General features: G+C 40.0%; 1 long non-coding RNA gene across 1 annotated transcript; it reads left to right on the top strand.

The window, feature by feature from the left end:
- The first annotated feature begins 19,263 nt into the window (after window positions 1–19,263).
- On the top strand, window positions 19,264–26,014 carry LOC147361751 (uncharacterized). Its single transcript, XR_015138225.1, has 2 exons — window positions 19,264–19,385; window positions 25,451–26,014. It is a non-coding gene; the product is annotated as an uncharacterized LOC147361751 (long non-coding RNA).
- Window positions 26,015–27,418: the final 1,404 nt, after the last annotated feature.

The raw sequence follows: 27,418 nt of genomic DNA, 5'->3' as shown, positions 1-27,418 counted from the left end.
GTTCCAAAAGTCCTCTTGACAAAAGGATGCGGGGCGTGCCTTGCACCTGCCGCCATTAGGTGGCGCTCGGTCCCTTCTCAGCCGCCCAGGAGCCGCAGCACCGCGTGGGGCTCTGCGTCCAAGACTAAAGCCAGTGTTAACCCGTGCGGGCAGGAAGCAGATATTAAACCCAGTATTTTATGCATGTTGAGAAAGAAAGCCTTTCTGTTTGGGTTCACTCCATATTCTCTGGAGATGTGTTTGGAAACCCCCTCTGCCACTGAGCTCATCACTGTGGCCTTTTATTCACTTACAAAATGCTTCCCCCAGAATCCCAGCTCAATTACCTTTTGTCTCCCTGCTGTCCTAATACTCCGGTTGAATGCGGGGGTGGGGGTGGGGGACAAAGCAGCAAGGTCAGACATCCCCATTTCTCACCCAGAATGGTTTGTCTTTCTTATTTTCCAGAACCAAATGGCGTGAGTGGCCCTACCACCCACAGGAAAAAGTGCACACCCTTTCCATTCCTTCCCTAGCTCTCTTTCTCCAGGTATCCTTGGGAAGAAGACCCAAAGGATAGACACACAGACACAGGCTATGTGAGTGACTCTAGGTGAATATATTCCACAAACGTTTACTTTTGCCCAAAAGGAAGAAATACATACATGAAGAAAATTATATAAATTTTTTCCTTCCGGCAGAAACAAATGTTTGTGGGCGATATATTTACCACTCTTCTCAAAGCATATGCTTATAACGTGCTTCAGAGGTCCAATATCTGAAAAACTATCATGAGTATCTGATGGTTAATCACTTCCACAACCAGGTACTGACGGCAGTGATGTGCAAAGTTGTATAGTCTGTGTTGTTGGGAATACTTAGACGAGCAAGTTGTTTATGCTCAAACAATTTATCATCTAGTTCTGGAAAAAAGGGCTTCCCTGGCGGCTCAGTGGTAAAGAATCCGCCTGCCAATGCAGGATATGCGAGTTTAATCTCTGGGTCGGGAAGATCCCCTGGAGAAGGAAATGGCAACTCACACCAGTGTTTTTGCCTGGAAAATTCCATGGACAGAGGAGCTTGGAAGGCTGCAGTCCAGGGGGTTGCAAAAGAGTCAGAAACAACTTAGCAACTAAACAACAACCTGGGAGAAAAAGCCTTTGGACAAGGAAGCCAAAGTATTGTGTGTATGGATTTGAATATGTGCACACAAGCTGTGTGTGCATGTTCAAGCATGTGTTGTATTCCGTCAAGATTGAGGTCTAGGGTTATTACTGACTTAGAGCAAAATATCTAGATAAGTAGATTTGGTTGCCTCATGCCTAGGGTGAGCAGGTACTCAAGTTCTATTGATGAAGATGTGACTTGGGCTCCAAAAGAGTCTATGTTTACTTCAGTACATAGAACAACTTACCTTTTCTAAAGTACTTTCACCCATGTATTATTTCAGGAGTAGTACTTGGCAAGTATTTTATGTTGTGACTTATGTTCAACAATATGTGAGCAAGAGAAGAACAGATACAGACATTAAGGAACAATGCATGACCAGAACCTGGAAGACCAGCCATAGCATCATTTATTTTGTTTTCTAGTGCCTGTATTTTTCTCCCAGAAAATAGTTAGTAGATCTGGATGGAAAGGAAAAATTCCTCCAGTGGGAAAGCAAGTAGACTGTGTGTGTGTGTGTAGGCGTGTGTGTGTGTGTGCTATTAAATGTCTTTCCAGAGGTCTTGGTCTGTTGCAATAGCCTTGCCAATCCTTCAATTACTGTTTTCTTTCATGAGAAATTGTTACTGGAATGCACTTACCCTTTTAGGGAGCTGTGAATCTGGTTATAATTGCCTGTTTCTAAGATAATTGGCCTGACTGCATAGCCCTGGAAAAGTTACTTGAACAAAAGGAATGTGGAGGGAGCCTGAGTTGCATTCGGACTCAGTCTTGGCTGGGAGACCTGGCTGCCAACCTCGGCCATTAGCCTGGAGTAACCAAAGCAGTTTGCAAGAGAGACGAAGCCGAAAATTTCTGTAAATATGTCCATTTCAAAGGCAATGATCACTTGAATTTTGACATTTTCTTGCAGAAAGATTTTTTTTTTTTTACTGTAAAGTTTATCCCTTGTAACTTTCAGTGACTTCAAATCCAGTAGCTATAGAAAACTAGACTCTCCAGTGGGTCCCACTCCCTTCCTGGAGATTGGGGAGCTAAAAGTTCTCCAAGGCTGCAAGAGCAACGGAAGGGAAACAGAATGGTGAAAGTTTGATTGATTTCAGGCATTAAATCAATGCAAAATTTTCTAACGTCTATATTATTGGTGCTATCAAAGGCCTTTGATGCCATTGATCAAAGGATTGTGCTAATTCATTACAAGCTGTCATGAAATGACCGTGTTCTTAGCTCCCGGGGAGAAGCTAAAATACACTTGCTCTTAAAAGTGTAGGATCCTAGTGTGTTACAGGATGCAATTAGTTTTTTTTTTTTTTTTTCTCTTTTCCCTTAAACTTCAGTCCTCATGTTGCTTTTCTGAAAAAGGAACTTTTCGCTAGAAAACTCCTGAAGGTACAAGTCTGCTGCCAGAACTGAAACTTGGTTACCAAAAAGGTTAAGGCATCTTTCACTTGCTCAGAGCAGGAGAGTAATCATTCACGGGGAAAAGAGAGACCAGCGTTGTCAGGAGATGAGTTACTCAATTGAGAACACCTGATTTGGGAATTCCCCGGTGGTCCGGTGGTTAGGACTCTGTGTGTTCACTGCTGAGGGCCTGGGTCCAATCCCTAGAAAGATTGTCCAGTCATTCCAAGATTTATGGAAAGCCAGTAAGCACTGTGAGAAGAATCAATGTAACACGTCACCATTGCTCTTCTTCCATCTCTCATTTTGATTTTTCCCAACAACCTTCTCTTTGGGTTAAGGACTCACAGGGTTACAGGATAATACAGGTTCTATGGAAAGCAGTGTCAAGATTGGAAGTTACTTGAACTCAATATGTTTGGAGAAGGAATAGCGGAGAAGTGCTGCCAAAGAGCTCCCTCCTTCAGACCCAAGAAGATGCAGGGCAGGGTCCATGCCAGGCTGCCTTCCCAGGGCAGTGAGTTCTGTGGTTCATTTTGCTGAATGTTTTTTCAGTGACGAGCAATTTGAGCATACCTCTGCAAGTTCCCACTTAATTTTTCAAAAAGTTACTGTAAATCCAGGCAAATCAAACACTTGTTTTTCAAAATTCTTTTTAGCCATGGAGACACAATTAGACTTTTCTTCTGTATCAAACTACCACAACTCTGCAGCCATTAAAGACCATGAGGCAGACCTGTAGACACTCACATGGAAGGGCCTAAAAGATATACTGTTCTGTGAAAAAAGCAACAGGCGGGAAAGACTGTTCAGGAAAAACGTGTTATTTAAGCAGAAGCATCTACAGCAAACTGTAAATCTGGTTACCTTTGAGGAGAAAACAGGAGTGGGTGAGGGGTGAAAAATGGACTTGTATCTTGTACTCTACGCTTCTGCATTGCTTGAATCTTTTTTGCTCTGATATATCAATGAATTATTTCTGTAATAAAATTGTTTTTAAAGAAAGATTCTAAATATGTTAACAGTGCTTCAAACACACTGAGAAAAACACCTATTTTTGTCTTTTACCCTGTGTCAGAGTATAAACATATTATTTTTGTTGTTCTATCATTTACTGTAGCACAGATAAGAAGGGGTTAAGCCTTCTAGGTCATTTTTAAACGCCCGGATTCTTGCAATCAAGGCAATCAAAACCTGCTTCCACCTTAGCCCTCTGCCACCATTCATCAAATAGGTCTTGTTCTGCTGGGAAGACAGTCTTGTTTCACAAGAAGGAAAAAACCCAGCTGCAAACAGTTTATACAGAGAGCTGGGAAGAAATCTACTGAGAATTCCAGGAGGAGGTCAGCAGTGTCCTGCTCCTACACAGGTTACTGTGTGTGCTTTCTCTTCCTAGAATGAAACCACTGAATAGCCGGATGTCCCGGAGATGAATGAAAATTGTCCTGGCAGGCAGAGTAGACCTTAGAAATTAGGGCTAAATACATCCTAACATGGAAGAAATCAGCATTGGGAATTCTCTTGGAACGAACGGGAAGTGAAATTCCAAAGGAGCCAGTCTGATTTAATTTGTGTTGTCTGAGCTTTGCCATCACACCTTGTAAAGTCTCACTTTTCTTCGGTGTTTGTTCCCAAATCACATTTTTTTTAGAAGGCTGGGGGAGTTCACTGCTGGCCTTGGTGTATGGGGTTCTTGATGAGGGCAGAAGATGTTTTATCTCTCACTTTTTCTAGCCATTCCAATCTCTTACCATCCTTCAGTCAAAGCCTTCTTTTTTAAATTAAAAAAAAATTTTTTGATATGAACCATTTTAAAAAAAGACTTTATTGAATTTGTCACAGTACTGCTTCGGTCTTATGTTTTTGTTTTTTTTTTTAGCCACCAGACATGTGGGATCTTAGCTGGCTGACCAGGATTGAACCCACACTCCCTGCCCTGGAAGGTGAAATCTTAATGACTGGATCACCAGGGAAGTCCTTACTCTCAGTCAAAGCTTTCTGTCTGAAAGCTACTACCACCATGCACACTAAGGATATAAGCATCATAAAAAAGGGACATACAGCACCGTAGACCTTTAATTTTCCAGGGAAAAAGCTGATTACTTTGTCAGTATCTAACTAAATCTTTTGTTTTTGTTTTTCCCTTCCTGAATATTATTGTGAGAGTCACAGGTTTGACCAGATCATTTCCTGGTATAGGTGAGCATAACGACTGGTAGAGAAATTGGGGAAGGAAGTGGGGGAAGGAATCACTTCTCTGTCAAGCTAGCCTCCTTTTGATAGATTTACTTAGTTTTTCCTTTATGGATTCCTATGAGGGGGAGGCCACATGGCTATCAGTGTGGCAACATCCTAAAAGTTGTGCTTGCTATTAGGAGCTGAAAACAGGCAGACCACGCCAAGTCACTGTCATTTCCCTCACTGTGTCTTTACCAAAATGCTTATAAAGCCTCTCAGTTTCACACCTAAAAGGAGACTTTAAACTCAAACAAGGTACAGATGAAATTATTATAGTCCAAAGAGTTGGGATATAAAATCCAATGTGAACAGTTAAAGAGGGAGGGTTTCTTTAAATCACGTAAAAATTATTATCCTCAAGACTAGAGAGCCATAGCAGATTTCTCAGGGTGGGTCTACCCAGACCGAGTTCTCTTCCTTTAAGAACAGATAACCTCCTCTGCCCACAGCCAGCAGTCAGCCCCTTGTGCATCCTGTAACCCCACCCTCCTCTCCCTGGCTGTGTTGAGCAATCAAAAAGAATGACTTTTGGCCCAAGAAGGTTCTACCCAGAGACTGGATTATGCCAATCTATTCTGTAACAGGAATTTTATTTTTGAAATATACCTGGCTATGTTTCCACTTTTCAGCAGTCCTGTTTCCTTTTCTGAAACCCTGCTGCTACTTTATGCCAAGGAAAGAGGAGGAGAGAGGAAAAGCCTTGCTAGCCTCTCCAGGCTAACAGGTTCAGGCTCAAGTATGCTGAAGAGAAGCCCTTTCTTTATGTCAGCAGATCCACAAAGCCCTTTCTGGCAAGTCGAGTGGAAGAAACTGGGCAAGGTGTCCAGGCTGATGATCCTGAGCAGGGTAGGAGAATCTGATAGGGTGGCTGTGTGAGAAGTAGAGAAAGACGTCTTCCGTGCATGGAGGGAGAGAAGGAGAAACAGACTTGGCCAGTCCATCAGTAAAAGTCAAAAGACCATTTTTGTTTGTTTTGCTGAAGTCAAAGACTGTTTTCATCCAGACAGACAGCACAGTGCCAGGACCCATGGTTTGGTGAGCATAACACAGACTGGATTTTGGGTCCCATTGCTCAACTGTACACAGAAGCCCTGTGCCCAGGAATTACTTCCCAGGGTCTCCACATTCCAGCACGGTATTTAGAAAGTGACTTTGATTTCTTAGGCCACTGAAGAAGGTGAGGCATGCTCAGGGATGTGGTGGAACAGTATAGGAACCTGCCACTCTGCACAGGCACCCAGGGACTGGGCAAGACAGCTTTCACAGAGAACTCATGTAGGTGGTCAGGGCTCGAGGAATATGTGTTTGAGGAGCACTTACCTGTAGCTCTCACTGGGTTCTTGAATTCTCATAATTTCCTCCCCTTTGAAATTTGCTTTCATTGCAACTCTCCATTTTCACACAAGGTTTCAGTTTCAGTTCAGTCGCTCAGTTGTGTCCGACTCTTTGTGACCCCATGAATCACAGCACGCCAGGCCTCCCTGTCCATCACTAACTCCCGGAGTCCACCCAAACCCATGTCCATTGAGTCGGTGATGCCATCCAACCATCTCATCCTCTGTCATCCCCTCCTCCTCCTGCCCTCAATCTTTGCCAGCATCAGGGTCTTTCCAAATGAGTCAGCTCTTCACATCAGGTGGCCAAAGTACTGGAGTTTCAGCTTCAGCATCAGTCCTTCCTATGAATATTCAGGACTGATTTAGGATGGACTGATTGGATCTCCTTGCAGTCCAAGGAACTCTCAAGAGTCTTGTCCAACACCACAGTTCAAAAGGTGGATTTCACGAAAAAGATGTTATTTGGCCAACTTAATAGCAGTTCTTACTCCCACAATTTGCTCTGCCATTTAGACACACGCTTCTCCTTTGTTTCTCTGTAACCAGACTCTCTTTCTGCAGTGCTCGTTATGCAATGCATTGGTAATCAGTAATCTTAGTCACTCACACCAACATGGTCAAAGTTACTGCTGTGTTTTTGCCAGACTGATACACTGTGATGTTCATCAGGGTTCCTGAATTCCTAAATCACCTGTATCGGTTCATTCATGCTGTTTCTAGTTAAGAACTGACCATGTTAGTGGAATCAAGCTTGAGGTAAACCAGAAATATGCGTTATTTGAGGACAGCAGAGGAATCCCAATTAATTGGAAACAGGCAGACTTGAACAAGTGGCTTGGAGTCCCATGAGGCACTGGGGCAGGGGGCTTTTACCCTACTGGAGTGCAGAAAAAAGAAACGCCCCCTTGCGGTCCACCCAGTGAGTTCATTGGCTCCAAGGTGGAGAGAGATTCTTGGCGGCTGCTCATTGGTGGGAAGATGTTTCCATCTTTTGTAAATCGCGCATTCACTCAGCCTTCGTTTCCTTTTCTTGAGGCCACGTGCCTACAATTCTCCATTTCTTATCCACTTGAGATTAAAATGCTTTTACAGACCCAGAACAGGCCTTGAGACAAAAATAATTATTGTCAAGTAAGTTTGAAAACACTACATATTTTTTCTGTTCCTATTATCCTCTCTTTCATATTGTTATCATATTAGAGTTTATGAAAATCACTGGAATAGCCTTTTAAATTTAACTCAGAGTGACCGAGACTTACTTGACATAGATACTATTTGTTCCTGTGAATCGTCTATGAAAACATTTTGTTCTAGATATTAGAGTCTTGCATTGAAGATACTGAGGGAACATTTTGTTCTGGCCCTTTAAAAAAATGAAATACTTTCAGAAAGATTTATTTTCCTACTTGGGAAATCATCTCACCCTATTTTAAGACTCTGGCCTTCCCTTTTCTTAAATGACCTAGGCCAATCTAATTTTGATTTTTAATGCTTCCTGTATTTGAGTAAGTGATGATTGTTTACCATCCATTCTATTCTTTCAAATGACAGATAGCTTTGAAATATTCTTATCTCTTCCCTTATGCTCAGGTAGCCCTTTGCTATGTACAGAGTAGTTTCACATTCATTATCTTATTGATCGCTTCTATGACACAGTCATTTTAAACAACCTTGCAACTAGTATTTAAAAATCATTAGGGCCATTAATATTCTATTAAGTCTGCAAAAATTTGAAATGGCTGACTCCTCCATATTGCAGAACTAAGAGGATATAAAATTTTGACTATAGCAAAAATATTTAGAGCCTTTACCTACACACAGATTGCTAAGCTCCAGTGAAAACTACACAGAAAGGAAGTTAAAGAGTGGGAGAGTTGTTTACTAATGTTATTGTTAGAACTAACTGCCTTTAAAACAATTATGCTTCTTCTGATTTATTTTAATTTCTGGTCATGGCAGCTTTCAAAGTCATTATGTATAATATATTCTCAAAGATTCTGGGACTAAAGTCATGATATTCTCCAATAACTCCCAGCAAATAAATATCTAAGTAGAAATATTTTGTTTGCCGTCCTGAATTTGAAGTGAAGTGAAGTCACTCAGCCATATCCGACTCTTTGCAACCCCATGGACTGTAGTCTACCAGGCTCCTCTGTCCATCGGCTTCTCCAGGCAAGGGAACTGGAGTGGGTTGCCATTTCCTTCTCCAGAGGAGCTTCTCAACCCAGGGATCCAACCCAGGTCTACCTGCATTATGGGAAGACCCTTTACCGTCTGAGCCACTAGGGAAGCCCTATCCTGAATTTACCCAAAGCTTATGGGAGGACATAATATTTTTAGAGTTGCTTTCTAGTTATATATTCTAGGATTTCTTAGTTTTATTTTCTTGATTCCTATTAGAAATCTTACATATTTGTTGAATAATTAAATAATGAAGTAATAGTAAACTCTTGGAATTTAGATACCTTTTTTATCCCCACATCTTTCCTTTGCTATTATAAATTTATATCCTTATAAGTTTATGTAAATCTTTTATGTAAGATTGAAGTCTTATATTAAGATTGAAGTCTGACCAGTGTACTACTGATGGTTTTTGACATATGTGTACATACATGAAAGGGCCACCACAATCGAGATACCAAACATTTTGTTTAATCCACCAAAGTCCCCCAACATCCTCTCCTGTTGCTTTGTAACCGTCCTTCCCTCCCCACTGTCCCCCGGCAACCATTACCTATATTTTTGTCCTTATAGTTTAGTTTGTATTTTCTAGAACTTTGTAAAAATGGAATCATACAGGATACACATACTTTTTGTGCCTGTCTTCTTTAAGTCAGCATAAAGATTTTGAGATTCATTATGCTCTTATGTGTATCAGCAGTTCATTTTTCTTAAAAAGACCTCTTTTGAGCATAAACGATATCTTCAAGTGTATATTGTTGTGGAATTAGTATTTTATTATATAGTTCACATGTTGTTTATTCTACTGTTATGCAATGGATTGTTCCTAGTTCTTTTTTCTTTGGCTATTGGGAATAAAGCTGCTATGAAAAATTGCCTAGCAGTGGGAGGGTGAGATGGTGTGGAATGGTGGTAGATGTTGTTATTGTTGGTTAGTTACTAAGCTGTGTCTGACATTTTTGTGATCCCGTGAACTGTAGCCCACCAGGCTCCTCTGTCCATGGGGTTTCCCAGGGAAGAATACTGAAGTTGGTAGCCATTTCCTTCTCCAGCAGGTGTCTTTTCAACCCAGGGATTGAATCCACATCTGCATTGGCAGGCAGATTCTTTACCACTGAGCCACCAGGGAAGCCTGGCTGGTAGGTGTATGTTTACCATTTTTAAAAAATAAAAATAGTTTTTGCAATGCCACTTGTGATTACATTTCAATGATTTGCGATTAGAATGTCAATCATAAATTAAAAAACTGTCTTGAGCACATAGTCTGTGCTGGGTGCTGTGCCAAGAGCTCAGGAGATACTGGAAACAAAAGTAGATATCTTGTATGTTTCCATGTAGCTCAGAGTTATGTCAATAACTATACTTAGTTACATGGCTATTATAATAATTGTATACTTGTACTTTGACATATGTGCTTTGAAGGGAAGGAATGTGATTCTGTGAAGGATTGTAATAGGGTAATTAGCTGGCTTCTAAACCTGGAGTCAGGGAAGGCTTCCCAGGGGAAGTGACACCTGAGGATGAATGAGGATATAAACTAGGAAAAGGGTGGAGGGTACAGAGGGTGGAAGAATGTTTCAGAAAGTGGGAACAGCATAGGAAAAGTCCCTGAGGTGAAAGGAAACAGGTGGAAACCCGAAAAAGTCTGAGTGGCTGGAATACGAGATAGAGGCAAAGTCTGGGGAGTTTAAAAAAAAAATTTTTTTTTTAAATTGAGATTTCATCTTTTTTTTAAAATTTTATTTTATTTTTAAACTTTACAATATTGTATTGGTTTTGCCAAATATCGAAATGAATCTGCCACAGGTATACATGTGTTTTTTTTATTTTATTTTTAAATTTTACAGTATTGTATTGGTTTTGCCAAATACCAAAATGAATCTGCCACAGGTATACATGTGTTTCCCATCCTGAACCCTCCTCCCTCCTCCCTCCCCATACCATCCCTCTGGGTCGTCCCAGTGCACCAGCCCCAAGCATCCAGTATCATGCATCGAACCTGGACTGGCGACTCGTTCCATATATGATATTATACGTATTTCAATGGCATTCTCCCAAATCTTCCCACCCTCTCCCTCTCCCACAGAGTCCATAAGACTGTTCTATACATCAGTGTCTCTTTTGCTGTCTCGTATACACGGTTATTGTTACCATCTTTCTAAATTCCATATATATGCGTTAGTATACTGTATTGGTGTTTTTCTTTCTGGCTTACTTCACTCTGTATAATAGGGTCCAGTTTCATCCACCTCATTAGAACTGATTCAAATGTATTCTTTTTAATGGCTGAGTAATACTCCATTGTGTATATATGTACCACAGCTTTCTTATCCATTCATCTGCTGATGGACATCTAGGTTGCTTCCATGTCCTGGCTATTATAAACAGTGCTGCGATGAACATTGGGGTACATGTGTCTCTTTCATCAGTGATATTGGCCTGTAGTTTTCTTTTTTTGTGGGATCTTTGTCAGGTTTTGGTATTAGGGTGATGGTGGCCTCATAGAATGAGTTTGGAAGTTTACCTTCCTCTGCAATTTTCTGGAAGAGTTTGAGCAGGATAGGTGTTAGCTCTTCTCTAAATTTTTGGTAGAATTCAGCTGTGAAGCCGTCTGGACTGGGGCTTTTGTTTGCTGGAAGATTTTTTATTACAGTTTCAATTTCCGTGCTTGTGATGGGTCTGTTAAGATTTTCTATTTCTTCCTTGTCCAGTTTTGAAAAGTTGTACTTTTCTAAGAAGTAAGCCAGAAAGAAAAACACCAATACAGTATACTAACACATATATATGGAATTTAGAAAGATGGTAACAATAACCATGTATACGAGACAGCAAAAGAGACACTGATGTATAGAACAGTCTTATGGACTCTGTGGGAGAGGGAGAGGGTGGGAAGATTTGGGAGAATGGCATTGAAACATGTAAAATGTCATGTAAGAAACGAGTTGCCAGTCCAGGTTCGATGCACGATACTGGATGCTTGGGGCTAGTGCACTGGGACAACCCAGAGGGATGGTATGGGGAGGGAGGAGGGAGGAGGGTTCAGGATGGGGAACACATGTATACCTGTGGCAGATTCATTTTGATACTTGGCAAAACTAATACAACTATGTAAAGTTTAAAAATAAAATAAAATTAGAAAAAAAAAGAAACTAAAGACCTATATATAGAAAACTATAAAACACTGGTGAAAGAAATCAAAGAGGACACTAATAGATGGAGAAATATACCATGTTCATGGATTGGAAGAATCAATATAGTGAAAATGAGTATACTACCCAAAGCAATTAATAGATTCAATGCAATCCCTATCAAGCTACCAATGGTATTCTTCACAGAGCTAGAACAGATAATTTCACAATTTGTATGGAAATACAAAAAAACCTCGAATAGCCAAAGCTATCTTGAGAAAGAAGAATGGAACTGGAGGAATCAACCTACCTGACTTCAGGCTTTACTACAAAGCCACAGTCATCAAGACAGTATGGTACTGGCACAAAGACAGAAATATAGATCAATGGAACAAAATAGAAAACCCAGAGATAAATCCATGCACATATGGACACCTTATCTTTGACAAAGGAGGAAAGAATATACAATGGATTAAAGACAATCTCTTTAACAAGTGGTGCTGGGAAAACTGGTCAACCACTTGTAAAAGAATGAAACTAGAGCACTTTCTAACACCATATACAAAAATAAACTCAAAAAGGATTAAAGATCTAAACGTAAGACCAGAAACTATAAAACTCCTAGAGGAGAACATAGGCAAAACACTCTCCGACATACATGACAGCAGGATCTTCTATGACCCACCTCCCAGAATATTGGAAATAAAAGCAAAAATAAACAAATGGGACCTAATTAAACTTAAAAGCTTCTGCACAACAAAGGAAACTGTAAGCAAGGTGAAAAGACAGCCTTCAGAATGGGAGAAAATAATAACAAATGAAGAAACTGACAAACAACTAATCTCAAAAATATACAAGCAACTCCTACAGCTCAATTCCAGAGATTTCATCTTTAATGAAGCTAAAACAAATTTATTATTCTCAGTGTATTAAAAAGGGCCGCAAATGCAGTGAAGACCAAACAGATAAGGAAACTGTACCTGCAGCTACAGATTTCAGAAAAACAAAGGCATCAGAATATAATTCTTCAAAATTGATGATAAACCACGAGGGGTCAAAACTAATGACTCCTTATTTTATGCAACAGGAATGAAATTTACTAGTCAGTGGCGGAGTCCTCACAAGCTTCAAGTTATTTTTATTAATTTTTATTAGAGTATAGTTGCTTTACGATGTGTTCATTTCTGCTGTACAGCAAAGCGAATCAGCTGTACGTCTCCTCTTTTTTTTGCATTTCCTTCCCATTTAGGTCACCCATATAGAGCATTGAGTAGAATTACCAGTGCTATAAAGTAAGTTCTCATTAGTTACCTATATTATACATCACAACTAGACTTATTACAAGAGAATGTGGAAGTGTTTTAAGCAGGAAGATAATATATTCCGATTTGGATTTTGGAAAGACTACCCTGGCTGCAGCATAGACAAAAGATTACAGGAGATTAGAATGGATGTGGAAGGCAGTTCTGAGAGCCTTGCGGTGATGCCGGCATGAGCTGTGGTCGTGTGCATGGTGCATTTGTGCTCAGTCACCCAGTCGTGTCCAACTCTTTGTGACTATATAGCCCACCAGAAGAAGTCAGGGCTAGGAATACAGATATGAGTTACAATATAGAGCTGGTACTTGAAGCTGTGGCTTTGGATGAGATTGTGGGGGAGGAATTGTACAGAGAAGAGATGAGGGCTTTGATGAACACTGAGGAGGCTTGGGGAACTCCAGTGTTTAATGATCAAGTCAGGAATGATGAATCTGAAAAAAGAAGACATGGAGAAGAACTAGGAAATTGTGGTAGTGAAAGTTCAAGAGGTTACTGACATTAGGGTGAAGGCCAAACCAGAATAAACAATGAAGCCATTACAGAGCACTTCAGACACTAGACCGTGTTGTGGCTTAAGGAGGATTAGATTGAAGGTCAGGAGTCAGGAAGGTACTTATGGTTCCTGTCCTTGTATTATGTGCCAGGGTCTTAGGTTAACTCTTGTCTCTGCCACAGTCCCTGTGAAGCATGTTTTATACAAATAGATAAGAATCAAAATGATTATGCCACACAAGGGGGACTTGGTGCCGTGCACCAGAAACAGCAAAATACAGAAAGATTACTTCTGAGGATTCATGAATCTGACAGTAATGTTTTTCTTTTTATCTTCAAAATTGTATTTTTGAATTCAATCACCAATTATTTTCCATTTTTCCAAAGTAATATAAAATTCCTGCCCAAAAGTGATATAAAGGGAATTCCTTGGCGGTCCAGTGGTTAAGACTCCATGCTTTTACTGCCAAGGCCCTGGGTTCAATCCCTGGTAGGGGAACTAACATTCCACAGGTTGTGTGGTATGGCAAAAAAAAAAAAAAAGTAATATTGAATTTCTACTGAAAATGAGATTAAAAACAATTAGGTAGGAAAAAACTCCAAAGGCAACACTTCAAGCCATTCTCTTCTCAAAAGTTTGGAGACCATAACTTGAAAATTCAAACTCTGGTCCAAGGTATTCATGTTGACTTGAAAGAACAGAAATTTTCGCTCATGAAGGGCATGGAAGTCCACTGGTTTTGTCATGGTCACACAGTGATTACTGGTAAAAGAAGCCACAGGTCATAGGTTAGAACCTTCATGGGTAGCATGCTAGGCAGTTTTCTGGCTTAAATTAAAGGACTTGGACCAATATGAAAGCTTTCATTCTCCCTGTAAAATGTGCTTTTCCCATGTCCCTCCAGCTAATTACCAGAAGCACTTGTACCATTCCTTTCAAACAACCTCATCATCTTTTCCTCCTTGATCCTGCTGAAAAGTTGAAATGCTGAATTTATGACATTGCAATCATTTTCATGGTAACAGACTGTGGCGTTGTAAACACAAGAGTGGGATGACTTCATTGCAGGATTCAGCAGAAGAAGAAACCAGGTTCTATGCAGGAGAAGCTCTTTTTCAGACCCAAATTGCTTTGATGACAGCAGAGGAAAACACAGATTATTATTGCTAGTGTAGGAAAAGGTCCCCAAACCCATCATACAAATGTTTCCGTCAGTCGTGCCCAAGTGGCAGGTACATTTGAAAGATGTTAGTCAAACGGTTGATGTTTTTGAAAACAGATGCCCAGCTGTTGAAACCTGTGTGTATATTGGAAATTTTAAGTGGTGATTTTTTAAAAGTAGATTTTCCTTAGTTACTATTTGACCAGTTTTTGAAAAGTGAGCAAAAATACTTTCTCATGTTTATGAGGTCTGAAAATTACAGTATATTTGAAAGTTGAAGTTCCAAAATGCTTGTTGATTTATAACTAAAGTTGAATTTTTGGTTCAATTTGAAAAAAAAAAGTGCTTGTCATGAAAACCATGTAGTAGGCTACAACTATACTTGAATCAAATTATATCCTCTGTGTTCACAGTAATGTATCAAGTATATTTCTATCACATTAACTGCAACAGTGCTTTTTTTTTTAAAAAAAATATTTGAGTCAATTTCTCTTTTATACTTGATTTTTATTGAGACATATGGTATATTTCACATCCCAACAGTGCTTGGAGACATAATGAATTCTCTGTGTGCCCTGTAGCTGAATTTAACTCTCAGTATTGACTGCTTTCTTGGAGACAGGCTTTGTCCATAACCTTGGATAGCTCACTGTCTAGTCTTGCATATCATCATGTATAGCATCCCTCTGGAAGGGTGGATCTGTATGCACAATAACTGGAGAGGAAAGAAAGACACTCCCTCACTCATCCTCCTTATTTTCATCAGACAGATAGCTAAGACGACATTGCCTAATGGTATTTTTTGAGATATTGCCAAAATGGATGTTTAGGCAGTGTATGAGTGCTTAGTCACTAAGTTGTATCCAAGTCCTTTACAACCCCATAGACTTTAGCCCACCAGGCTCCTCTATCCATAGGATTTCTCAGGCAAGAATACTGGGGTGATTACTGTTTCCTACTCCAGGGGTTCTTACAGACCTAGGAGTTAAACCTGCATCTCTTGAGTTTCCTGCATTAGCAGGCTGATTGTTTTCCACTGTGCCACCTGGGAAGTCTGTTTAGGCAGTAGGATCCTGAAATTACTGGGAGTTCGTGTTACCAACCTGCTTCTACTGAGCTATCCTGATGTCTGACAATACACTGAGATTTTTGCCTGAAAGTTCAGAAAAAAAAGGCACATGGAAGAGCTATGTTTATTCTTCTTCTGTTTACCTGCTTTTGGAAGTCTTATGCAAAGGAGCTTATAACATAGACAGAGGTTCAGAGAATAGACCTGGTGGACCAAATTGATAAATGTTGTGTTAGATAATGAAGATGGTGAGCCAACTTTCTTTGGGTACATATTTTCTTACCTTGTTGCCTCCTGGGAGTGTCTCGGTTTAATCACAAATTTGTACTTCAGCACGTTCCATCCTATTGTTTAGCCTGTTGCTCTGTTTAAAAATCCAACTCTTACATTTTATTCATACCTAGTATTTCCAATGGATTCCTTTTCTTATGACTTCCTGTTGATGTTTCAGATTACCAATGTCTTCTCTTATCTTCTCAAAGATATTGAAAGCCATGCTTATTTTTAAATTCTTTGTCACTCCCACATTCTGCATCAGATATTGTTCCTTCTGTTGTCTGTATAGTAATTGTGCTCCTCAGATGTCTAGTTATTGTGCCTTATGAGCTCATGTCGCAGCCCTTGATTCCACCCAGTCACCAATGATGGCATTTTACCTAAGTCTTGGATTAAGTTTTCATCTTTAAACCCTCAGAGGAGCAGCCATGGTAGGAGGCAGATAGGCATTGCCTTAGATGAGAGGACTCAGGAGTGAGAAAAGCTCCAGATCAACTGATCGGCTCCCAGGTACCTTCATTAACATTCCAGGCATACGCGGTGTTTGCTTTAAGGTGATGTTACCAGGAGGCCTGTGCTGGGACCAATTTCTGCAGTAAAGTATCAGGCAAAGACTGTCCCTGAGCAAGGCTTGGGAGAGATAAAAGCAGGATTTAAGAGCTTACCCTCTAGTCACCCAGCCCTCCTCCTCCAATTCAGTTTTCAGCTTCTTCCTTACTTGTCACGGTTTTTGATCTTGGTAGTTGAATAATTCCCTTCCTCTCTAAGACTTTTGCTAGGATTAATTTTGAGACAGGAAACAAGCAGTATGTTGGTAGCTACTTTGTCTCTTTGACCCAGAATGTAACCAAAACACTTGTCTCAAGTATTTATGCCTCCAGAGCATACGTTTCTTGAAGGTAGGATCGTAATTTGTCTCGGGGCCTATTTTCCTTCTCTTGTTTCTGCCCTTCTCCCTATCTTGTTGAGTCTATTAGTTAGAATGAAGGTTTAACTGTTACTCTCAAACAAGGTCGAAGTTACTTTTCCTTTCATGCAAGAAGCCAATGGTAAGTTATCTAGGTCTGCTACAGCGGCTTTGCTTCACAAAGTCCCTAGGGAGGATGAGGGCCGAGGTATGGAAGGATTGTTGTTGTTTAGTCACCAATTCAAGTCTGACTCTTTGTGACCCTGTGGACAGTAGCCTGCCAGGCTCCTCTGTCTATGGGATTTCCCAGGCAAAAACACTGGAATGGGTTGCCATTTCCTTCTCCAGGGCACCTTCCCATGTCTCCTGCATTGGCAGGTAGATTCTTTACTACTGATTCACTTGGGAAGCCATAGAGGTTTAGAAAAGGATATGGTCTAGCAGTTTTTTTGTTGCTGTTGTTTTTTGGAAAATAATCCAGGAAGATGGTCCACAAAAACTTGTTTTTACATATCAGCCACTATGTAAATGCATGGTTATATCCAACTGCAAGGAAGTCAGAAAATAAGTCTTTACTCTAGCCAGCCATGTTTACTCAGCTAAAAATTTTATTCTTGCAGATTAAGGGAAGAATAAGTATTGGGAACAATGAGTTGTCTTTGTTACATCTTCCTTTCTGCCTTAATTGATCTCATCTTCCTATTTTTACTTGTTTCTTCCTTACCTTCATTCATTCCCCCAATATTATTTAGTGCTGAGTGTACACCAGGGACTGCATTAAACATTTTATAACCTCAGTATTTTATTCTGCATCACCCTCATTTATCTGGAGAACAAAGATACTTTATTATATTAGGAAATCTTAGGGAGAACGTACAGGTTGGATGGAGAAGTTTTATTTGTTGCATGAAGAGTTTCCTATTCTACAGAGAAAAAAACAGACCCAAGGAAACTATGTCCAAGATTTAGGTTGAATTGTGCTCCTACAACTTCCTTGGCAGTTACAGACATGCAGCATTTATTCATTCACCTGCTCTGTCAAACACCCTGTCAGGTGGTAGGAATTCAACAATACATAGGTAGTCAGAATCCATGCCCTCAACTAGACTGGCAACTGTAGCCTCATTGAGCAGCCATGCAATAAAACAAGCAACTAAGGAGAGCTTGTGATCTCCGATGTGGTAGGTTGGGAAGGTTCATGCTTTTCCTGCTAGACTACAATATATCCCAAACAAAACAAAGTAAAACCTTTCTTTTATTTATGTAGCTTCCTCAGTGTAGGAAATGTTGTCAACAAAGTAAGTAAATAAAATGAAAGATCAAGGGAAAATCATGACTTCAGTCACAGAGGACTGTGACAAAATAGTTTGGAGGAAAGAGGTCAGTTTGACCAAAGCCTCACTGTATCTCACAGAATGGAGGAGGTAAGTTTGGAGACGTGGGTATCAAACCATGAAGAATTTTTAATGGCAGATTAAAGTGTTTGGAGGTAGACCACAGGAATCCTTTTTAAGTTTACACCTAGAAAAATGACTTCTGAACACGGTATTTTGGTAATCAGATGGCGAGGCAGAAACCTTGAGGCCTGGAATATTGACAATGAGAGGGGAAGTGGTCACTGGTTGACGTGATGTGTGAGCTCTTAGGAAGGAAAGCTGGGGTTGGCGGGCAGTGTGATGCTCATCATGAGAGCCTCTGCTGTTCTAGAGCAGAACATCTGGTGTGTTTCTTGGGGAAGGGGAGGACTTTCAAATGTTCTCTGAGGACTTTTCAGCAATTATATGGGCTCCAGTGAATGTTTTTGGCTGGAGAGGGAAGAGTAGAGGGATCTGAAGAAGAGGACCCTGTACCATCCTAGGCTTGCAGGAAAAATGGGAGGCTGGTGTGGCTTGGGGTCAGATCATGGAAATGTTATATGCATTTGTTATGTTTTGCTCATTTGTTTCCTGGACATTATGTCTATGAGAGCCCTGACATAAATATGCTTTGGGAAATTCATCATTTAATACTGGGACTATTTACTTTGTTTATTATTTTTATCGCTGATGTCCATGACAAACCCACTCTGTAACTTGGAAAACATATTTTCTTTATACATGGTTAAGGAGATAAGCAAGTGGGTTGAGTGCCTTTCTCAGAGACAAAGAAAAATAAAATGTCCAGAATGAACGGAAAGGATGGCCAAACTGTGTAGAGAAATATTTTCCATCTCAGTTTATTTTGGACATTGAATTGTCCATGGAAAATTCCGATAAATGAAACAATGGTCAAATTGAAATGTAAAATGTAAGACTGGGTGGAGTCAGAGGAAGGATGAAACAACCCAAGAAGTGTCAGGGTATTTGTGTGGAGAGCATGTTACTGGATAAGATGACCTGAAAATGCTTTCCCCTTTGGATATGCTATTGTTGTTGTTGTTGTTCTGTATTTAAAAAATTGAGTCATTTATAAAATAACTGTAGAAAAAAGTTCTGTTTAGTTAAAAATGAGAATCTACCTTTAAATTCATCTGTCTTCTGTACCACTTAGAAATTGTGTTCGACTGCAAGTTATAGAGATTTAAAAATACAATAGGCTCAACACTCAAGGAGTTTTTTCTTTTGCAGAAATTCTTTGTAGGCAGTTTCATGAAATATCCAAGGACTCAGACTCTTTTGGGCACCACCATATTGAGAAAATGGCTTCCATCCTTGAGTTTACCTCAGGGTCTGAGGTGGCTGCTGGAGATGTAAGTATCCTCTTCACATTCCAGGCAGGAGGGAAAATGAGGATATTCTGAAGCACTTCCTTTAAGTATACTTCTTGAAAGTTACCCACAGTACTTCTACTTTTATCTCATTGGCCAGAATTTAGTTATGTGACCACATGTTGTATCTGCAAAAGAAACCCTGAGGAATATGATATTTTGTCCTTGGAGGCATTGTGCTCAGCTAAAATATTGGCATTCTATAATTAATAGGGTGGAATCCAACCTTATTATTGAGAAAGAAAGGACTAAATATTGGAAGGCAACAAGCAGTCTCTATTCCCCTCTTGGAATAACTTAATTATGGTTATGTCCAAAGCTTCATTGCTAGCAAAGCAGGAGAGAGGTACCAGACTTTGTGTCCCATGAATGTTGTGAAAGAGAAATTTGTACAGTGAGAAGGAAAAAAAAAAAAAAAAGACACAGGGATTTCAGGATTTGTGGGTTAGAATATTTTCAAATTTGACTCATCTGGAAAATCTCCCATCTATTATGTCGACAATTGAGCATTGGCCATGTGACAAGTTCACAGCAAGGGAGGTTGGTAGGGCGGTTGCATGCTCCATCCTTCCAGGGAACACCATTCATGTAGAATATACCTATGAGTGATGCTCTTGAAACCAACACACAACAGCCCTGCCTGCTGTCACCTGGGGTTTCTGACACTGTGATCTGGCGCTATTCTTGAGCTTCTAAGGGTTTAGTTCATTGTATCCTGTTTCTTCAGCAAGGGAACTTACAAGAGTGAAAAAGAGGAATGAGAGGAATGAATTCATTCTAGCGAATAGAACGACAACTAGGCTTCTGTTTTGAGTCTACATGGCTAGAGGTCTTTATAGAGTAGCTTCATACAGTTTAGGGGAGAAATTAGAAATCATAGCTGAAAGCTTCACGTTTTTCATCAGCAACTTGGATCTCTTACAAAAGTCTTTATTACAGGTAACTTTAGTGTTAAACTGAGGGATGTTACAGAGACTTGGAAGGAAGGAAGGAGAAAGAAAGGAGAAATGACAATGCTGTGGTGGGAAAAAGTGTCTGCCGAACTTGGAATCATACAACATGGGTTTAAATTCCAATGCTGTGGCTTGCTGGGTAATCTTAGCCAAATTGTGCAGTATCTCTGAGTATCCATTTCCTTATCTATGTGAAGTATAATAAAGTAATAATCCCAAGGTTGTTGCAAAGAATAAAGGATTCAGTGTATAATGTACACTAAGGCAGCTGATATAATAGGAAAAAATCTGACATTTGTGATAACCTGATTCAGTACTTCCTTACCAATATCCTCATATGGAGAAGGCAATGGCAACCCACTCCAGTACTCTTGCCTGGAGAATCCCATGAACACAGGAGCCTGGTGGGCTGCCGTCTACGGGGTCGCACAGAGTCGGACACGACTGCAGCGACTTAGCTGCTAGCTGGTTCAGTACTTCCTTACCAATATCCTCAGTCCCTCTCCAGTTAACCTCCATCCCATGTGCCTCATGGAGCCCAATCTTTGCCTCGACCATTCCTATGTCTCTGTGCTGAGTGGAGCTGGGAAAAATCACCAGACAGTAAATATTGTAGCCACAAAATGTTATGATCACCAACCTCAATTTCCCTTGTTGTATGATTCCAAGTTCAGTAGATTTTTTCCCACCACAGCACTGTTATTTCTCCTTTCTTTTTCCCTTCTTCCTTCTGTCTCGATAACACCCCTCAGTTTAAGACTAAAGTTACCTGTTTTTCTGGTTTTCTAGGGTATCTTAAAAAAAAATAGCAAAAAAACATTTGCCCACCATTCTGGTTTTCTAGGGTGTCTTTAAAAGAAAAAAAAATAGCAAAAATAGCAAAATACATTTGTCCACCATTCTCCCCAAATACCACTTCCCTTTTCCCATCCTGATCTGTCTTTACCCTATCCCTCATCAAATGAATTTGAGGAGACATTAGATATCATTTTGACTCTGTGCCAGCTCTTAATCTGCAGACTTACCTTGTTTCACACCCATCCTTTCCTCCTTATTTCTTGTGAATGGGAGAGCTGAGTTTCCTCCAATGGGCAAGTCATCTTCATTCTTACTGGAGGTCAATCTCTTTCTGTCTTCTCAAGATTCTTGCTACATTGATGATCCCATCTCTTCTGTATCTTTAGGCATGCATTTTAAAAAATATTTATTTATTTGGCTGGGGCGTCCCTGGTGGCTCAGATGGTAAAGAATCCGCCTGTAATGTGGGAAATGTGGGTTCGATACCTGGGTTGAGAAGATCCCCTGGAGGAGAGCATGGCAACCCACTCCACCATCCTTGCCTGGAGAATCCCATGGACAGAGGAGCCTGATGAGCTACAGTCTGTAGAATCACAGAGTCGGACATGACTGAAATGACGTGGGAGGCACTCACGCATTTATTTGTCTGCGTTAGGTCTTAGATGCAGCATGTGGGATCTTTCCTTGTGGCCGGAGGGCTTCTCTTTAGTCGTGATGTGCAGGCTGTCCAGTTGTGGCGTGAGGGCTCCAGGGCGCGAGGGCTCAGTAGTTGTGGCGCACGGGCTTAGTTGCCCCATGACATTGGGGCTTCCCCTGGTGGCTCAACTGGTAGAGAATCCACCTGCAATGCAGGAGACCTGGGTTTGATCCCAGGGTTGGGAAGATTCCCCAGAGAAGGGAATGGCGGCTACCCACTCCAGTATTCTGGCCAGGAGAATTCCATGGACTGTAGAGTCTATGGGGTTGCAAAGAGTCGGACACAACTGAACAACTTTCACTATGTCGTATCTTAGTCCCTGGACCAGGGATGGAACTCACGTCCCCTGTGTTGGAAGGTAACCATGTAAGCACTGGACAACCAGGGAAGTCCCTTCCTATTTGCATTTAAACATGCCTTACACTTTCCCATCATAGGAAAAAGAAAAGTCTTTGTGGGAAAATTTCCTATTCTAACTATTCCCTCCTGCTGTACTCACACTCGGTTTCCCAAAGCCAACTATTTGACTGGGCACAGGATCGATAGGATGGAGAGATACCCACCTCCTATAGGGAAACACTGCAAGTTACAAGTTAATCGGTAGGGATGCACAGTCATCCTCTAATAAGGGAAGTGAATAATTCCAAATACAATCTACCACATCCTCTTTATTGCCAGACTTTTTGAAAAAGTTGTCTACTCTTAAGCATCTCTACTGCTAAACATTTTTAAAAATCAGTCCCTTAGATAGAGTTTCTGCCTGGGCCACACTAGTCAAATTGTTCTTGCCAAAGCCACTGACTCTAGTTTCTATTGCTAAACTGAGAGGACATTTTTCAGTTCATACAGTGCTTGGACTTTGGCCAGCATTTGAGGATGAGGACCACTCTCATTGAGAAACTCTTTTCTTGGCATCCATGCCTTTACTTTTTCTCCTATCTGATAGCTGCTTAATCTCACTCTTCCAAGTGGGCTCTTTCTGGGGGGCAGCCCCTTAGATGTTAGTGCTGTTGTGTCTCCTGTTCATCCCTTTCTCCAAATGGAGAAGGTGTAAATACACCTTCCTCAATGACCTCATCACTTTCAATTCTCCAGTCATGCTCCACATGCTTATAGTAACTTAGGGGTGCAACCTCAATGTACAAAAGTGTAGCTTTCCTTATTTCTAGTGATACAATTGTTCTCCATCTTCTTTCTGCAGATCCTCCTAGCTAGAAAATTAAACTAGCTCATTCAGTGAACTCATTCTCTTCCAGTTCTGATGTCTCTTTCAGATAAATAAGTCAAGTCACTTCCCTTTTTATTTTAAGCTCAGTTTCCTTTTAATACTGGCTTTTCCCTCCCAAAGAGCCTTCCCTCCTCTTCACTGCTTGCCTCATGAGTGAGTCCAGATGTAGTGGGTGACTGTAAGTCTTTTCCTGCTGATGGAAGCATATAACAATGTATTGAACAAGGATATATTAGATACAATAGGGTAGAAGAGGAAACTTTCTCATCACTACCTTATTCATTTGGACTGTTTCTTCTAATTATTCTCTATTCACTGAAAGAAATTTGGTAAGGACTCAAGGTGTTTTCTGGTTATGCTTAGATAATAAAATGTCCAGTCTAGTTTTTTAATCATATTAACACCAAACTCCAATCCAATTTGTTTCTCTCCACTCCTAGTGGTTATGCTTTGATCAGTGATTCTTGAGAATTATAACACACTTCAGAAGAAATTTTCTAAATACAAAGTACCTTATGATCGCAAGACATAAAAAATAAATTTTAATATGTATTTTTGCATATTAATGAAAGTAGAAAGTGAAAGTGAAGTCGCTCAGTTGTGTCTGACTCTTTGTGATCCCATGGACTGCAGCCCACCAGGCCCCTCCATCCATGGGATTTTCCAGGCAAGAGTACTGGAGTGGGGTGCCATCGCCTTCTCCGATTAAATATAATAAGGAAGGTAAAATGAGAATAAGAGCTGGAACCTTTTCAAATCTTTTTATTGAATTTTTTCTTTTTCTTTTTAAAAATTAATTTATTTAATTGGAGGATAATTACAATATTGTGATGTTTTTTGCCATACATCAGCATGAATTGGCCACAGGTATACATGTGTCCCCCCATCCTGAACACTCCTCCCACCTCCACTCCCCCACTTTCCCGCTGGGTTGTCCCAGAGCACTGGCTTTGGGTGCCCTGCTTCATGCATCGAACTTGCACCAGTCATCTATTTTACACATGGTAATGTACATATTTCATTGCTACTCTCTCAAATCATCCCACCCTCACCGTCTCCCACTGAGTCCAAAAGTCTGTTTTTTATGTCTGTGTCTCCTTTGCTGCCCTGCATGTAGGATCATCGGTACCTTATTTCTAAATTCCATATGTATGTGTTAATATACAGCATTTGTCTTTCTCTTTCTGACTTACTTCACTCTGTTTAATCAGCTCCAGTTTCAAGCACCTCATTAGAACTGACTCAAATGCATTCGTTTTTATAGTTGAGTAATATTCCATGGTGTATATATACCACAACTTCCTTATCCATTTCTCTGCCAATGGACATACATCTAGGTTGCTTCCATGTCCTCTCTGTTGTAAGTAATGCTGAAATGAACATTGGGGTACATGTGTCTCTTTCAATTCTGTTTTCCTTGGGGTGTATGTCTAGTAGTGGGATTGCTGGTTGTATGGCAGTTCTGTTCCCAGTTTTAAAAGGAATCTCCACACTGTTCTCCATATTGGCTGTACCAGTTTGCATTCCCATCAACAGTGTAAGAAGGTTCCCTTTTCTCCACGCCCTCTCAAACATTTGTTTGTAGACTTTTTTGATAATGGTCATTCTGACCGGTGTGAGATGGTACCTCATTGTGGTTTTGATTTGCATCTCTTTAATAGTAAGTGATGTTGAGCATCTTTTCATGTATTTATTAGCCATCTGTGTGTGTTCTTTGGAGAAAGTTCTGTTTAGATTTTCTGCTCACTTTTTGATTGTGTTGTTCATTTTTCTGGTATTGAGCTACATGAGCTGCTTATATATTTTGGAGATTAATTCTTTGTCAGTTTCATTTGCTGTTATTTTCTCACATTCTGAGGGCTTTCTTATCACCTTGCTTGTACTTTTCTTTGTTGTGCAAAAGCTCTTAAGTTTAATTAGGTCCCATTTGTTTATTTTTGCTTTTATTTCCATTACTCTGGGAGGTGGGTTATGGAAGATCTTGCTGTGATTTATGTCGGAGAGTGTTCTGCCTATGTTTTCCTCTAGGAGTTTTATAGTTTCTGGTCTTACATTTAGGTCTTCCAGTGGGAGGAAGGATTGGTTACTTCTCTATTTTTTTCATTATTGGCCAGCTGTTTCTAAAGGGTCTTCATGGAAGGAAAGAGGTAAGAAAAAGAAAAGAGATTTTACCTTGGATTCATTTTTTATTTGGTGTTGATGTCCTCCAGCTGTGATAGAGATCAGAAGCTGGCCCTTTTCTCATGGGGCCCTTTTGTGTGTTTTTAGAGACCTCCCCATGGCTGGTTGCCAAGTTGCATTTTGCTTGTCTTCAAGCTTGCCTGCTCTGGTGGCCACATCTGATCATCACTGTTACCCTCTATTTCCCCAGGTCCCCTGGCTCCTGAGACTGGCCCCTCTGTGTTGTTCTTCCAACAGTTTCTTGGGAGAATTTCTCTCAACATGATCCAGCTCAGCTCTCACATGAGGTATTTGGCCCGTTTGAGAAATCATACAGCATTTGCCATGTCAAATTCTGGAAGCGTGGCTGTTCCAACACTGCCCTTCATCTTCTCTTCACTGTAGTTGCAGCCACAAGTTCTTTCTTGCTCAGGTGAGGAAAGTCCTCTACTCTCCCCTGCAAGGGTGAGAATGAAGCCCATCACACTGAAATGTCTCCAAGGAAACCTCAGTCTCTTCACTTCCTCTCAGTAGCCTGGTGGGTGTTCATGGGTGGACTTGGTACCACTGTTCTCCCATCTTAGGTCACTGATCTGCCAGCTCTTTGACTGACAGACCACTGAAACTTATTTTGAAAATTCAACTGTGTGCTCCTTCTTTTATGTTGCTATCTAAACTTTTTAGTCATAAATTTAAATCATATCAAAGGATGTAATTTTTTACTTATTATGAATATGAATATTTTATAATAAAGCCACTACATTGTTTTTTTAAAGTAACTAGTGGATACATAGTAATTTGATGCCCTCTGCCATCTTTTAGATAACTCACAATGACCCATTCCCATCTCAATAAATAAAATACCTCCCACAAATAAAATGGATAACTCTTTGTTTTTTGAACAGAGATTTTACATTGTTCTATTTTCCCCCTGGAAGTCTTTTTTTTTTCAATTTCACTTCACCTGAAGAATTTTTCCTTTTGTAATATGTTTTGAAGCTTTCCAGTCCATTATTCTCATCATTTTCTTCAATACAAATGCATATTTAAGTTTAAAATTTTAAATTCCTGTAATCATAAGATATTTTTAGAAGATTTCTTCTAAAATGTGTTATCACAACAATTATTAGTACTCACTTGATAAAAGCATAAAAATATTACATATTCTTATAAATGCGTCCTAACCATAACAATAAACTTTTATCAAACATGTGTTTTCTAAAAAAAGATGAGGCCTTTCTTCTTTTTCTTCTCCTCTTCCTCCACCACCTTCTCCACTTTCTTCTGTCTTTTTTGAGGATGAACAAGGATTTAGTGGAAATCAGCAACAACAATAAAAGAAAGTATGGGACCCTAAGTAAGTGTGGGGTTACACAAGATTCATTTCAACTCTTAATTGCATTATTGCACTGAAATGGACAATGCCTTCCCATTAAGTAAATCCAGAAAAAAGTACAGGGTAGTAGTGAGTAATTGAGAAGAGACAGAATGACAGAAAGCAATAAAATATTGAACAGATATTTGGCACAGTTAAAAATATCAGCAATCTGAATACATGTTCAAGAAAACACAATACTCTCAATTCTTTTAATGCAAAAATATAATATTCATCTATTAGCAGTAAACTTGGAATTTTCCACTTTTTCATTCTTAAAATCATGTAAAATATGCTGCTGAGATCCAAACCTGGGGCATAGTGAAGGGCAGCTTAACAGATATAAATATATATATATTGTTTCTTTGGGATCTTGGAGTTGCTCACAGCCCAGACAGAACACCAAAGTTGAGCTAGAGATGGGTGAGACATTTACCTTTCTCATGAAACAGTAGTGAAGGGATAGTGTGGAAAGAAAATATATCTCTCTATATAAAATCTAGAACTTAATTTCCTAAAGCCACCTGTGGCTGTGTGTTTCTTTAGAAGTTTTGGTGCACTTCTGTGTGTTCCTGTACTTTAGGAGTTACTATTTTAGGGAATGATTTCCCTATTTAGGATGTGCTAAGTTCTTTTTTTCCTTTTTATTTAGCAAGTATGAAAGAGTAAAGAGCATATTATTAAGTATATATTCAAAATAAATGCAATAATTTCTATTTTAGTATTAACAGGAAAGAATATTCTCTATCCAGTCTATCAAGCCTCACACACACACACACACACAACATATACTTTATAATTTGG

Source organism: Bos grunniens, chromosome 12, assembly GCF_055505025.1.
Source record: "Bos grunniens cultivar Pamir isolate PY7600 chromosome 12, Bosgru_T2T1.0, whole genome shotgun sequence".
Classification (NCBI taxonomy): domain Eukaryota; kingdom Metazoa; phylum Chordata; class Mammalia; order Artiodactyla; family Bovidae; genus Bos; species Bos grunniens.
The sequence above is the reverse complement of the archived record's forward strand: the minus strand, read 5'-3'. Positions and strand labels throughout refer to the sequence as shown.